Raw genomic sequence first — 17,614 nt, 5'->3', positions numbered from 1 at the left:
AAAGGGTAGTGTGACAAGAAATCTCATCCCATCTGTCTGTGATTAACTCTGAAATTAGTTCTAGTGGGACATTTGTAAAAAGAGAAACTTTATCTAGGCTTATTATGAGGGGGTTGTTGGGCAATTGTGTATTACGAATTTTATTGACAAATTCGAAGGAATTTTTAATGGAGAATGGCGAGTTAGCAGCAACTATGGCGAGGGGTTTGCTGAGAAATTTGTAGAATTTATTTAGGGGAGAATTCAAATCTCCAACTATAGGTCTAAAGGGAACATTGGTTTTATGGTTATTGGGGAGATCGTATAATTTTAGATTGTTGGGATGTAGGTTTTTTAACGACAACGACAAGTCTTGAGGAATTTGTTTGGTGGATACTAAATTATTATTAAATTTGTGGAACGTGAGGTTGATTTGATCTGTAGGGTCGCTGTTGATAGGACAGTAAACGTTAGTGTCATTAACTAGGTTAGTGATTTTTTCTAAATAGGTAGTTTTGTCGAAAACTACTGTGACATTTCTTTTATCTGATCTGGTTACTAAAATATTCGGATTATCTTTTAGAAAGTTTTTACAAAGCTTTATGTCTCTTAAAATATTTTTGTAATCAACTATTTTTTTAGAGATGAAGGACTTGATGTAGGAGATAATTTTTTTTCAAAAATAGGAACAAATGTTGGATTTTACTTCAGGATTTTTGATGTTAAGAAGGCCAGCTTCCAATCTGCTTAAAATTTTAATAAAATTTAAATTGTGGCATTTATTGGGGATATCAAAGTTAGGACCCAGTGCAAAAATGTAAAGTAATCTATTTGGAATTGTGACTCTAGAAAGATTTTTTAGCCACTTGATAAATAGTGTACTACTTAAAACTAGTTTTGAAAAATTGAGTTTAGACTGCAATAATTTATCGAACTTAATTTTATAAGAATTTTTTAGTTTATTCGAGTTTTTAAGAGATCGGAGCATTCGATTTGAATGATCCCAAAAACATTCAATTTGTAATGACGGGGAGAAGGGGTGATTAGTTTTTGGCAAAGGCAGGTCCAGCGGTTTTGGAGATAGAGAGCTAAATGTGCAAAAAAATGGCAGTTTTTGAAAAAACTAAGCGTCCGATCTGAATGATTCTAAAAACTTTCTGCTTGTTTTAACAAAATAATTGATTTTGGGGAAAAAAAATTTTGCTTCAAAATTTTTTTTAAAAATTTTTTTTCCAAAAATTTTTTTTTGTATATCGAAAATAATTCAGATTTTTATTTTAATTCTGTTCTAAAATACCTTAAACAAATAATTTCAATTTTCCAATTTATTTTATATAATTTTTATAAATATTCGACAATGTTACAATATTTCTAATAATCTATTTTAAAACATTTAATATTCCTCGATCATTTCGTTACGGTACGGAAAGTTCCAGCAATTTGCCTTAAGGCACGATGCCCTACACCCAACTAGTTTGGTATTTATTTTGGTAATGTGTTTAAATTGTGATAAATTATAAAAACCGTAATGCTTTTTGATGAACGAGTAAAAGGAATTATTTAGGGAGTTATTGTTTTGAGAATAGTCAGATTGTTTGGACACCGTGTGGTTGAAAGTCGTTTGCTTCATGATGTAAATAAAAAAGCGGTAAGTTAAAGTAAAAATAAAGAAATAATAAAAAAATAAGGAAATTTAAAATGACAAGAATGGTGTACAAAATATTATTGTAAAGTTATTACAAATTACTAAGATACTTAGCTAAAAAATATATACAAATTATTATATAAGTAATAGAACAAAAATAAATAAATAGAACAACGATAATTAAACTAAAAATTAATAAGTCTTGATAGAATGCTTAGCGGAGCAAGAAGTTGGAACGAGGTGTGATACGAATTGTCCTTTTTTCAGCCCAGGAAATTGTGTTAAAATTTTAATAATTTTAATGTTGAGATATGTGAGATTCATTTTTTAAGGTAATACATAAATTAAAAACTTGTTTGAACTTATAACATTTTTACTGTTTCCATACGTTTTGACACATTGTTTTGTGTCATCTTTAGTGGACTCTAGTTTAAAAGCACAGATTAAAACTATTAATTAAAACTAATTTATTATATAAGAAAGTAGTATGGTGTAAAAACTTACATGTAATTGTAGTAGTCCTAATTATTTCATAATAATAATTGTTTGCAAATGCACAATAAAAACAATTCTTGTCACTTTAAATCGGTACAATTATATAAATTTTTAGAACGAATTTTTTATTGTATAGTACATGTCGCAAAGCCGTTGTCCGATGCGGCAATGGGACAGAAATCTGCACCGCACATGTTAAGTAAGGTAGAGGGCACAAAAACTGACCAGAAAGTTTAAGTTTTGACAATGCGAGAAGGGTACATATAATAAAAGATAAAAAGATGTCAATTGCGAGGGTGCACATAGTTGGTAAAATTGAGATGAAAATTGAAAAAAAAATTAATTAAAATTAAAATTGACTAGTGGTGTATGGCATCGTGCCTCAAGGCAAAATGCTGGAACTTCCAGTACCGTAATAAAATATTCGAGAAATTTTAAATGTTTTCAAATATATTATTACAAATACTGTAATTTTTTTTATTTTTGCTATCTTGTTATAACTGAGCAAATCAAATGTGAATCATAAATCAATTTATCTCTAGAACATTAACAATCGTCATTTCATTTCGAATTCAATTTCAAAAATATAGTTGCCTAATTTTTACACAAAATTGAAAAAGTGCTCCCGTATAGTCACAGTTTAAACGCTTTTGCAAACAATTCTGTGCGACATTTTCACTTATACTGTGCTTAGCTTGGCGGCATTTTCACATTTTTCAATAGTTGGAAAAGTGCTCCAGTGCATAAACAGTCTAAGCGCACTTGAGCCAACATTTATACCAGATTGGCACTTAGACTGTGCTTAGCCTGGGTAATTTTTTGAATTTTTAATCCAAAATAACAAAAATATTTTTTGGAAAAAGAAAATTAGAAACAAGAATTTTTTTTCCAAAAGCAATTATTTTGTTGAGACAAGCAGAAAGTTCTTTGAATCATTTAAATAGGACGCTTAGTTCTCTCAAAAACTGCCATTTTTTAACATTTTTTAGCATTTCCCCGTGATTACGTACTGAATGTTTTTTGGATCATACAAATCGGATAATCCGTTCTCTCAAAAACTCAATTTCTATTTTCCGCACTCTTTGCTCCAAATCTCCGTAACGGTTGGACCTGCCTTTGCAAAAAACTAATCCGCACAATTCTCCAAAATGTTCAGAAACCTTCAAAACGTCGGGAAATGCAAAAAATTTTATTTTCGATTTTCGGCCCATTACTTTAACTACCCTACGGGAAGTTATAATAATTAAAAAGTCGAATCAGGATAGGTAATTATTTTAAAGGGATGAACTTCCAAACATTGTTTAAAACTACTTGGTAATTCTCATACAGTGAAGAAGTATCGTATCGTCAATTCTTTTATTTATACTATTTTTATAAATTAATAGGTGTATTATAAATTTACATCAATAAATGTAAAACTGCTTCAAATAAAATGATGATTCTCAATTTCCACAGTTAACACTTTAATTATCCCTTTAACAAATATTAAAATATGTTCAATAAAATTGTATATTGAAAATTATACACTGCAATTTATAAAACAAATTTGTTTCCAATAGCTGGATTCATTTTAATGCCAAGAGTTATCCAATATTTGCAGTCATACCCGTAGATGTGGTTGTACAAATGAATGATTTTTTGTTTATTCACGACTAAAAGATTGATTTCCCAAATTTATTACACAGAATATCATAGTCTGCCTTTGTGATGTATTCATGGTCATAGCATAAGATACACGTGTTGAAAAATGAAGTCTTTTAAAAGATATAACAAATTCAGAAAGAATTAATATAAAGCATTCGCTGTAAAGGTACGATATCATCTTGGATTTTTCTACCCAAAATAATTACTTCAATAATGTTGCCTATAATTTTTATAATTTTGTACAATATTTTAACTGGCTTCCAGCAATTTTAATATCTAAATTACATTTTTCACATGTTCATACTTGAAGTGAATTAATTTGTCAAATCCTGTTCACATGATTCAACCTACGATCAACAAAATTATTGCTGTAAATGGAGAGGAAAAAAACGTGTGTCGGAAATAGGGTAATCTTCATCTTAAGTTCATAAACTCACTTATAAACTATTTGATTTGAAGAAAAAAAATATTGTATGCGTCTTTTATCTGCATGATAGGTCACTCATTATACACGCAGTAGTACTCATTTTAAAGCTCATTTTGAGTACTATCAAACCCCATTTCCAAATCTAGCCTAACATTGTTCTTAGAACACTTTATAAAACACCGATGGATTAAGATTTTAATTGACATAATTTTGTTCATTACATGATTTTCGTAAAACGCAAAAAAAATTCAGTAGCCAGTAACTTGAAAAGTAATTTTTTTAAAAAAATATTATTAAATATTTTTCTCTTCTAATTAGTTCTTTTATCTATATCCGATGTTATTTTGAAAAAAGTAAAATTACACCACTGAAAAGAAATGTCATTCACTCGGGAAGTGGCAAAGGAGTCTAAATTATTTTCACTTTTAAACTTGAGAGTAAGATAAACATAATTCCAAAATTCTATGCAAATTGGAGCACATTAAAAATATTTAGACCCAAAACTTTCCATTGACTTGAGTAAATATTTCGTATCCAATGTCAAACATATGAATTTTTGACACAATGAAACTTCTAGATAATTTTTTGAGAAAGTAAATTAGTTTTGTATTTGAATTTAGTAAAGTAGGGCAAAATACGACTGCATTTAAAAGTTAAAAAATAATAATCTGTCAAATTCAATTATAGGCTATGTTCGATGTACAATCGCTGACAGACGCATGCGCAGACTGCATCACCTGTCAGACGCATGTTGACTGTAAGTCTTATATTATTTTAATTTTTGGCACATCTCAGCAGCTTTTCGGCAATAATAATGTAGACATTACATTTTCCTTATTTATAATCATGAATTTAAGGCAATATTATATTTTAATATTGCCTTAGCCTATAAGTGAATAGAAATATTTGGCAAATGACAGTCTTCATTTGTTTTTAATGTCAAACTATGCCTTAAATATTATCAAGGTCAAACAATGATATGCGGTTTTTTGTAATTTTTCTTATTTTTTTCTACAATCTAACTATATTACTATTAATCAAAAAATCCTAGAAAATTCCTTTAACAACCTTCACGAGGATTTATAAAAATCCGATTAATAATTTAAGAAGATTAACCAGTCATACATTGTTACAGAAGAATTATATATATATATATATATATATATATATATTAAATTTTTTATAATATATATATATATATATATATATATATATATATATACATTATATATATATATATACATTGTTACAGAAAAATTATATATATATATATATATATATATATATATATATATACCCTAGTAGAAATGTATCGTGGCTGGAGGGGTAAAATATCGTGGCGCAATATTCGAATCTTGTCTTTAAATGAACCGGACAATATTTGTTTTCAAAATTATGGAAAATTTGGAAAATTCATCGGAAAAGTGTTTTATATGGTTTATTACAAATAATAAACATGTTTTCCATCTGATTTACGCCTCTAATTTTATATTTACACAAATTATACATAATTTTTGAATGTGGGCGAAATCCAAGTTTTTTGTGGCCGACCCAGATTCATTACTTCAGTATTATCGAACTTGGGAAATACATGGTATTTATAAGGGTCACGAAAAAAATTAACTTTAGATAATTAATTAGCACAAAAATCATGTTTAAAGCTTTTAAAAAGTCATATGCTTGATCGCAATTGCTAGTTTGATACATTTTTCTTATAAATTCAATATAAATTTTAAATGGGGGGGTTATGCATTTTTTTCTGGGCAACCGCGATTCGTTTCTTCAGTATTATCGAACTTGGGAAATATGTGGTCTTTATAAAGGTTAAGAAAAAAATTAACTTTAAATAATTAATTAGCACTAAAATCATTAATAAAGCTTTTAAAAAGTTATATGCTCGATCGCAATTAATAGTTTGATACATTTTTCTTATAAATTCAATATAAATTTTAAATGTGGGGGTTATGCATTTTTTTTCTGGGCAATCACGATTCGTTTCTTCAGTATTATCGAACTTGGGAAATATGTGGTCTTTATAAAGGTCACGAAAAAAATTAACTTTAGATAATTAATTAGCACCAAAGTCATGATTAAAGCTTTTAAAAAGTCATATGCTCGATCGCAATTACAAGTTTGATACATTTTTCTTATAAATTCAATATAAATTTTAAATGGGGGGGTTATGCATTTTTTTTCTGGGCAACCACGATTCGTTTCTTCAGTATTATCGAACTTGGGAAACATGTGGTCTTTATAAAGATCACGAAAAAAATTAACTTTAAATAATTAATTAGCACCAAAATCATGATTAAAGCTTTTAAAAAGTCATATGCTCGATCGCAATTAATAGTTTGATACATTTTTCTTATAATTTCAATATAATTTTTAAATGTGGGGGTTATGCTTTTTTTCTGGGCAACCATGATTCGTTTCTTCAGTATTATCGAACTTGGGAAATATGTGGTCTTTATAAAGATCACGAAAAAAATTAACTTTAGATAATAAATTAGCACCAAAGTCATGATTAAAGCTTTTAAAAAGTCATATGCTCGATCGCAATTACAAGTTTGATACATTTTTCTTATGAATTCAATATAAATTTAAATGTGGGGGTTATGCATTTTTTTCTGGGCAACCACGATTCGTTTCTTCAGTATTATCGAACTTGGGAAATATGTGGTCTTTATAAAGGTTACGAAAAAAATTAACGGTAAATAATTAATTAGCACTAAAATCATTATTAAAGCTTTTAAAAAGTTATATGCTCGATCGCAATTAATAGTTTGATACATTTTTCTTATAAATTCAATATAATTTTTAAATGTGGGGGTTATGCTTTTTTTTTCTGGGCAACCACGATTCGTTTCTTCAGTATTATCGAACTTGGGAAATATGTGGTCTTTATAAGGGTTACGAAAAAAATCAACTCTAAATAATTAATTAGCACCAAAATCATGATTAAAGCTTTTAAAAAGTCATATGCTCGATCGCAATTAATAGTTTGATACATTTTTCTTAAAAATTCAATATAATTTTTAAATGTGGGGGTTATGCTTTTTTTCTGGGCAACCACGATTCGTTTCTTCAGTATTATCGAACTTGGGAAATATGTGATCTTTATAAGGGTTACGAAAAAAATCAACTTTAAATAATTAATTAGCACCAAAATCATGATTAAAGTTTTTAAAAAGTCATATGCTCGATTGCAATTAATAGTTTGATACATTTTTGTTATAAATTCAATATGAATTTTAAATGTGGGGGTGATACATTTTTTTCTGAAATTATATTGAAAACCAATATAAGATTAATATAAATAAACAATATTTACCCCAAATTCAAAATTATTATTTTAACCCATATTTAAAAATATTATTTAATTCACATAGAAAACAGAATTTAACTCATTGATAATATCTTAGGTAATACACATAGCTCGAACAGCTCGATCGTAATTAATAGTTTGATATAAATTTTATATGAATTCAATATAAATTGTAAATATTATATTCACATTTATTTTTTCTTTATTATCGAACATTTACATTGGGAAATAAGTAACATTTACATTGATCAAGAAAATAATCAATTTTAAATCATCAATTAGCGCCAAAAACATCTATGGTGACTCTTAAAAAACATATTTTTGATCATAATTAATTAATTAATAGCTAAATTAATTAAATCCATTATTAAACGTGAAGATATGCAAAAAATTTCATTTTCGATTTTCGTCTCATTACTATAACTACCCTACGGGAAGTTAAAAAAGCAATAAATAATTTAACTATATTGTATTTATTTATTAACTGTATTATTTAACGATATTGTAATCCATCATTCAATAAACAAAACAAAAACAAAATTATACAAGATTATATTAGTGCAAAAGTATCAGAATATATATATTAAATTTAAATAATGTGAGTAACCGAGAAAAAAATGTAAACAAAACGTTTGATGAAAAAAATTCAAAACTTCGAATAAAATAAAAGTTAAATAATAAAATTTTGTGGTTAGTCACATGACCTGCTTAAATTTGTTTTACCCTGTTTTGGTATGTATTAATATTATTTAAATCTGTTATATCTACTAGTATATATCGAGTTTTATATTTATTCATAGAATAAAAATTTCTGAAGTTGCATCATATACATGTATGTATGAACCATACCATATATATGTACGAACATCTGTTTTTGAGAAACTTCTCAAGAGTGTCTTCTTTCTTTCATATAACCGATATTTGTATAAGAGTATCTCGCTTCGTGTACGATGTGTGTCCTTTGTCCTATGCGTTTGTCCCTACGAAGAAATATTCTACCTGACTGTGTCAGTTGTGGCCGAAGATATTTTATACGTATTTTATGAACTAATATTTCGTCATAGCACGTTTGTTTTAATTACATATTCTTACATTTTCTTAATAGCAATTATTATTTATATTACTATACTAGTTTATTATTTATATTAATGTTATTTAAGAGTAAAAGTTTAATTAAAAAATTAACTTAAAGGTAAAAGGAGATTTTTTAAAATTTATTATTGTGTACATAGAAAAGAGTTTGATTATGAAAAATGTTTGTTGGTTAGTTCTTACAGAAGGAAAGAATCCATAAGCCCAAAACGTAGAATAAAATAAGTGAAATATTAGTTTTGTTTAGTGAAGATAAAATTTATTTAATATAATTTAGAAAAAAAAATCAATAATGAATCTAAATATTTAAAATGTTATAAATATAAACATATTTGATATAATAATAATTAATGGCGTTTTTATTAATTTCATTTTGAATATTTTCTAAGTAACGTTTCACAGATTATGTAATTTACTAATTATCTCATATTGAAATGAATGAAAAGGGAGATATATATACACTTTAATGACTACTATAACGACAAATTAATGAGCGTATACTTCGTAACATAAAATACAAAAACATAAAAACCTGTTAGAACCGCCCTTTGATTAACAATGCTACACCTACACCATCAAACAAAACACAAGCCAAGAGGAGTCTCGCAATTTTTCAGTAGAATGAAATTTGTTACGCAGTGCGCTTAGCAATTCTTGTTGAATTTAGAATTTATTATAATATTAAAAAATATTCATAACATATAGTAAGTCTGGAAAAAACTTAGTACGTGAATTTTGAGTGAATATTTAGTTAAAATCAAGCGGTTAAATAACACAATTTTGAGTTTTATGGTTAAAGTACGTAAGTATATTTATTACTTATATTATATAAATCAACATACATATTTAGTAAACAATGATGTGTTTTATATATTCTAGATTGACTAAATTGAAATGGATGTAAAATCAGATGTAATATAAAAACTATTATACAGCAAAAATGGATTTGATAAAAGGTAATAAAAATATTAACAAACTTATTAAATCCAGACTTTTCAATAATTTATTATCGCTTTTAAATATTTGAAATTAGTATTTTCATCAACAGTTTTTTGTTTTAATTTAAAATTATAATTGTACTGTTTTAAATTAATGTTAAAATTTTATATTTACTGTATTTTAAATTATTTCAGATTCAAATGTAATCGAGTTCTAGAAAATATGAGTTTTCAATAAACTACAATGCCAGAAATGTTTTTTTATTAAAAGCTGTAAGTAATTGAATTTATGATGAGTTTATAAAATCAATATATTCAGAAATATTGCTATAAAATATTAATATATTTTATCTTATTTCAGATGTAATCGTGATCGAATGCAAGAAAATGTTAAAACATGTGTGAAAATATCCAAATAATATAGGAATTTCCATCACTAATTAAAATACTTATAAATAGACAATTAAGGCGATAGGATTAACAAAGATGAGATTATGATTTACCATTAAGATCCTCCAAATTATTCTAATGACTGAAAATATTTTGATTGTTCTATATCTTATCATCATAAAATAATGTGTAAATTGTTAATAAAATTATTAAGATTCAATACATAAACTATTTAAAAATGTATGTATTCATTTAGAATAAATAAACTTTTATTATCAATGAGTTAAATACTGTTTTTATATATAAACTAAATAATATTTTTAAATGTGTGTTAAATAATAATTTTGAATTTGGGGTATTTGTATTGAGCTTGAGAATATTGGGCTTATATTAGTTTTGAATGGGATTTTAATATTGTTTATCAATATTGGCTTTATATGGGGCCTATATTGGTTTTAATATTGGATTTATATGGGAAAATGTTAACAGAATAATATTATAGCAATATTGGTAAACAATATAGAGCCCATATAAAGTACAATATTGCGCCACGATTCGTTTCTACTAGGGTATATATATATATATATATATATATATATATATATAATTCTTCTGTAACAATGTATGACTGGTTAATCTAGAAAAAAATTGAAGGAGAAATGTGCGGATTAGTTTTTTGCAAAGCCAGGACAAACCGTTACGGAGATTTGGAGCAAAAAGTGCGGAAAATAGAAATTGAGTTTTTGAGAGAACGGATTATCCGATTTGTATGATCCAAAATACATTCAGTTCGTAAAAACGGGGAAATGTTAAAAAATGTTAAAAAAATGGCAGTTTTTGAGAGAACTAAGCGTCCTATTTAAATGATTCAAAGAACTTTCTGCTTGTCTCAACAAAATGATTGCTTTTGGAAAAAAAATTGTTTCTAATTTTCTTTTTCCAAAAAATATTTTTGTTATTTTGGATTAAAAATTCAAAAAATTACCCAGGCTAAGCACAGTCTAAGTGCCAATCTGGTATAAATGTTGGCTCAAGTGCGCTTAGACTGTTTATGTACTGGAGCACTTTTCGAACTATTGAAAAATGTGAAAATGCCGCCAAGCTAAGGACAGTATAAGTGAAAATGTCGCACAGAATTGTTTGCAAAAGCGTTTAGACTGTGACTATACGAGGGCACTTTTTTCAATTTTGTGTAAAAATTAGGCAACTATTTTTTTGAAATTGAATTCGAAATGAAATGACGATTGTTAATGTTCTAGAGATAAATTGATTTATGATTTACATTTGATTTGCTCAGATATAACAAGATAGCAAAAATAAAGAAAATTACAGTATTTGTAATAATATATTTGAAAACATTTAAAATTTCTCGAATATTTTATTACGGTACGGAAAGTTCCATCAATTTGCCTTGAGGCACGATGCCATACACCACTAGTTAATTTTAATTTTAATTAATTTTTCTTTCAGTTTTTATCTCAATTTTACCAACTATGTCCACCCTCGCAATTGTCATCTCTTTATCTTTTATTATATGTACCCTTCTCGCGTTGTCAAAACTTAAACCTTCTGGTCAGTTTTTGTGCCCTCTACCTAACTTAACATGTGCGGTGCAGATTTCTGTTCCATTGCCGCATCGGACAACGGCTTTGTGACATGTACTATACAATAAAAAAATCGTTCTAAAAATTTATATAATTGTACCGATTTAAAGTGACAAGAATTGTTTTTATTGTGCATTTGTGAACAATTATTATTATGAAATAATTAGGATTACTACAATTACATGTAAGTTTTTACACCATACTACTTTCTTATGAATTAGTTTTAATTAATAGTTTTAATCTGTGCTTTTAAACTAGAGTCCACTGAAGATGACACAAAACAATGTGTCAAAACGTATGGAAACAATAAAAATGTTATAAATTCATATAAGTTTTTAATTTATGTATTGCCCTAAAAAATGAATCTCACATATCTCAACATTAAAATTATTAAAATTTTAACACAATTTCTTGGGCTGAAAAAAGGACAATTTGTATCACACCTCGTTCCCACTTCTTGCTTCGCTAAGCATTCTATCAAGACTTATTAATTTTTAGTTCAATTATTGTTGTTCTATTTAATCATTTTTGTTCTATTACTTGTATAATAATTTGTATATATTTTTTAGCTAAGTATCTTAGTGATTTGTAATAACTTTACAATAATATTTTGTACACCATTCTTGTCATTTTAAATATCCTTATTTTTTTATTATTTTATATTTTCACTTTAACTTACCGCTTTTTTATTTACATCATGAAGCAAACGACTTTCAACCACACGGTGTTCAAACAATCTGACTATTCTCAAAACAATAACTCCCTAAATAATTCCTTTTACTCGTTCATCAAAAAGCATTATGGTTTTTATATTTTGCCACAATTTAAACACATTACCAAAATAAATACCAAACTAGTGGGGTGTATGGCATCGTGCAAATTGCTGGAGCTTCCCGTACCGTAACGAAATGATCGAGGAATATTAAATGTTTTAAAATAGATCATTATAAATATTGTAACATTGTCGAATATTTATAAAAATTATATTAACTAAATTGGAAAATTGAAATTATTTGTTTAAAGTATTTTAGAACATAATTAAAATAAAAATCTGAATTATTTTCGATATACAAAAAAAAATGTTTGGAAAAAAAAATTAAAAAAAAATTTTGAAGCAAAAATTCGTTCATCAAAAAGCATTATGGTTTTTATATTTTGCCACAATTTAAACACATTACCAAAATAAATACCAAACTAGTGGGGTGTATGGCATCGTGCAAATTGCTGGAGCTTCCCGTACCGTAACGAAATGATCGAGGAATATTAAATGTTTTAAAATAGATCATTATAAATATTGTAACATTGTCGAATATTTATAAAAATTATATTAACTAAATTGGAAAATTGAAATTATTTGTTTAAAGTATTTTAGAACATAATTAAAATAAAAATCTGAATTATTTTCGATATACAAAAAAAAATGTTTGGAAAAAAAAATTAAAAAAAAATTTTGAAGCAAAAATTTTTTCCCCCAAAATCAATCAATTTTAACAATCATTTGTTAAAACAAGCAGAAAGTTTTTAGAATCATTCAAATCGGACGCTTAGTTTTCTCAAAAACTGCCATTTTTTGCACATTTAGCTCTCTATCTCCAAAACCGCTGGACCTGCCTTTGCCAAAAACTAATCACCTCTTCTCCCCGTCATTACGAATTGAATGTTTTTGGGATCATTCAAATCAAATGCTCCGATCTCTCAACAACTCGATTAAATTAAAAAATTCTTATAAAATTAAGTTCGATAAATTATTGCAGTCTAAACTCAATTTTTCAAAACTAGTTTTAAGTAGTACACTGTTTAACAAATGGCTAACAAATCTTTCTAGCATCACAATTCCAGATAGAACTTTGATATCCCCAATAAATGCCACAATTTAAATTTTATTATAATTTTAAGCAGACTAGAAGCTGGCCATCATAACATCAAAAAAACTGAAGTAAAATCCAATATTTGTTCCCATTTTTAAAAAAAAATTATCTCCTACATCAAGTCCTTCATCTCTAAAAAAATAGTTGATTACAAAAATATTTTAAGAGACATAAAGCTTTGTAAAAACTTTCTAAAAGATAATCCAAATCTTTGAGTAACCAGATCAGATAAAAGAAATGTCACAGTAGTTCTCGACAAAACTACCTAGAAGAATAGAAAAAATCACTAACCTAGTTAAAGACACTAACGTTTACTGTCCTATCAACAGCGACCCTACAGATCAAATCAACCTCACGTTCCACAAATTTAATAATAATTTAGTATCCACCAAACAAATTCCTCAAGACTTGTCGTTGTCGTTAAAAAACCTACATCCCAACAACTCAAAATTATACGATCTTCCAAATAACCATAAAACCAATGTTCTCTTTAGACCTATAGTTGAAGATTTGAATTCTCCCCTAAATAAATTATACAAATTTCTCAGCAAACCCCTCGCCATATTTGCTGCTAACTCGCCATTCTTCATTAAAAATTCCTTCGAATTTGTCAACAAAATTCTTAATACACAATTGCCCGACAACTCCCTCATAATAAGCCTAGATGAAGTTTCTCTTTTTACAAATGTCCCACTAGAACTAATTTTAGAGTTAATCACAGATGGATGAGATGAGATTTCTTATCACACTAACCTTTTTCTCCATTGGTTCCGACAGTCCATTAAATTCATAGTCGCGAATACCTATTCTGAATTCAATTCACAAATTTTTGGTACGCCCATGGGATCGCTATCTCACTGCTCTTGCTGAACTCTCTTTACAACACCTCGAAAAAAACGTCTTTAAACTATCTAATGTTGAATTTTTCTTTTATTATAGATATGTCGATGATATAATTACTTGTATTTCTGGAAATAACTTTGATCGTTTGTTAATTTTTTTTTAAATCTTTTAAAGAACGTCTCACCTTCACTTTTGAAAAAGAACACAATAAATCAATTAGCTTTTTAGACGTAAATATCAAAACCAAGAAAATGAAATTATTAATAACTGGTATCAGAAACCAACGGGTTTAAGCAGATATCTTAATTTTCAATCTTATCACCCCACGAGCATTTATTCTTGTCAGATAAAAAGTTTATTATAATAATTATTTTTATTGTATATATAGTTTATAATAAATTATAAACTCATCTCTAATCCACAGAACTCTAATAAATAATTGCTATCCTTCATATCTTATAAAATCAGTAATTAACAATAGGCTTTCCGTTCTCAACACAAAACACAATCATCCTTCCCTCGTGTCCCAGAAAAAAGAAGAAAACAAGTTTATTGGCAATTTTTGTCTCCCATAAATTAAAAATCTCTTTTTTGTTTGGAAAAAACTGTTTTATTTCGCGGTGTTGTGTTTGCTTTACAATATTGATTAGACTCTAAACATTATATTTTCGAACCTAAATTAACGAAAAGTTTAGATAGTACTTCTAACATCGTGTATACAATTGACTGTACAAATCGTGAGGCCACTTATGTTGGCGAAACTGGACAACATCTAAAAAAACGTCTTAGACAACATTATAACAACTCTAAAAATAAAAATTAAAATCAAACAATGATAATTGACCACATCCAAAGTTTCCATTATATTTTCAATTTTGATGTTGCCACAATTTTATATCACGAGTCGAATACATCACAGAGACGCTTTTCAGAATCATGCTTCATACATCTTTATAAAAATAGTATAAATAACAGAATTGATACGTCTTCACTGTGTGAGAATTACCAAGTAGTTTTAAACAATGTTTCGAAGTTCATCCCTTTAAAATAACTACCTATCCGGATTCGACTTTTTAATTATATTAATTTTAATTTTAATTAATTTTTCTTTTAATTTTCATTTCAATTTTACCAACTATGTCCACTGCGATTTTGATCAAGTCTAGCATCAGACATGAGCAAGTGCCAAACCTGACAGCGGGCGGTCAAAAAAGAGGTCAAAAAGTAATTATAATATTGATTTACATCCCGACAAGCGGACTGGTACATACGAACTTACAAAGACTACTGGACTCGAACAGATTTGTTGTTATGGCAGGAGACTTTAATGCACAGCATACATCTTGAACACCACAGACGCACAACTACACTATCCTCACACGCTGACCAGATACGCCACCGTACAGGCACACCATCACAGCACGATAGATTTGGCATTGACAAAGAATCTTACCGTAACATCTGAACCCATCACAAAGACACTTTTTAGCTCTGACCATAACCCAGTTTTCATGACCATTTCAGACAGACTAGACGTCGACCAGACTACCAAACGCAAATTTCTAGATTACTCCAGAGCCAACCGGTCATTTTTCAGAGACATCATCACAGATAACACACGACACACAATGCCAATCGATACCAACACTGACATTGAGGAGGCTTTAACACACCTTACACTGACAGGCTATACCGACACTAGACTCAAGAACAACACAAGCCAACGACATTTTATTGAAAATAAAACTTAAAATCATGCGAAAAAACTGTGGCAACGTATCGGTGACAGACTACTCAAGGAACATGTGAACAGACTGACAAAAATTATTTTCAATGAAATACGTGACCACCGAAACAATACTTGGACCAAAAGACTCGAGAACATAAATACTGAAGCACACAAAGTGTGGCAAACCGCAAAAAAACTGACGCGGAAACCAACATCCATAGCTCCACTCAAATTAACTGACAACAATTACGCAACGACACCAACAGACAGGGCGGAAATATTGGCAAAATACTTTGAGAACATACATAAACAAAATGCCAATATGTCAAACGCAGACCTAAAACAATACGTACACGAGACAATCCAAGACTTTACTGACCTCCACAGGGGCAAAGACTTACGAATAGACCTTGCCACAGTTTCCGAAATAAAAACAATAGTTAAAAAATTACCGAAGAGAAAAGCACCGGGACCGGACGGACTACAAAACATTACATTTAAACAATAGACTCAGCGTCACAAAACATATTAATACGAAAATTGGACAGGCTTACGGGATGTTTAATCTACGGAGACCTCTCTTGAACCTTGAAGAACAAGCGAACAATCTTCTTGGCACTTATAAGACCGTTACTGACATACGCCGCTCCAGCATGGAACGCGAAGACTAAGACCAACTTACAGAAGCTACAGACATTACAAAATAAGATTTTACGACTAGTACTTAACAAAATAAGGAACCCCCTGTACAGACATTACTACTCTACAAAATACATACATGAACAGACTGACGTGCCGACAATACTCGACCATATAATAAAGCTCACCGAAAATTTTTATCAAAAATATGGGGATCGATGCCAACATCGCGGGCCTCGGGCAGTTTACTAGGGACGTAGTTTGGTATGCCAAACACGCCATGACGAACTATATATTGATCGACCCATAGCGGCTAAATAAGGAGCATATTGTTTGTGACTCCTCTCTCTTAAGGGGAGTTAACAAAATATATAATTAACTTCCCATAGGGCAAGTTATAGTAATCGCAAAAAAATCGAAAATGAAAATTTTTATATATTTTTACGTTTCAGAGGTTTCTGAACATTTTGGCATACCTTAGAAAAAATGGATGTATGCATGTGTGTGTGTGTATGTATGTGCGTTTGTGTATGTATGTGCGGATACAAATTTTTGTCGACGATTTTGGGAACACGGATCAACCGATTTGAATAATTCAAAAAACATTTGTTATGTATTGATAAGGAGACGTGCTGATTAGTTTTTCGCAAAGACAGGTCTAGCCATTCCGAAGATACGGGGCAAAAAGTGCCGAAAATGGTAACTCAGTTTTCAAGAAAATGGAGCGTCCGATTTGAATAATTCAAAAAACATTTCACTTGTATTGACAAGGTAAAAAATTGATCAAATTTTTATAAAGGCAGGTCTAGCGGTTTCGGAGATCTAATGAAAAATATAATTTTTTTTTTACATTTCAATGGGCTCCGTTCCAATGCTTATGCGTTAGGCGGCGGCGCGGCACTTGCGTGCTTTGACATTTCGTCTCTATGCAGTTCAAGCAGTACGATTGCTTTAAAAGAAAGTTCAGAATTTCCAAACTATGTCAAAATGAAGAAA

This window comes from Ctenocephalides felis, unplaced genomic scaffold, assembly GCF_003426905.1.
Source record: "Ctenocephalides felis isolate EL2017-DRISC unplaced genomic scaffold, ASM342690v1 CF-g0.4_SCAFFOLD_01492, whole genome shotgun sequence".
NCBI lineage: Eukaryota > Metazoa > Arthropoda > Insecta > Siphonaptera > Pulicidae > Ctenocephalides > Ctenocephalides felis.
This window is presented reverse-complemented; position numbering follows the sequence as displayed.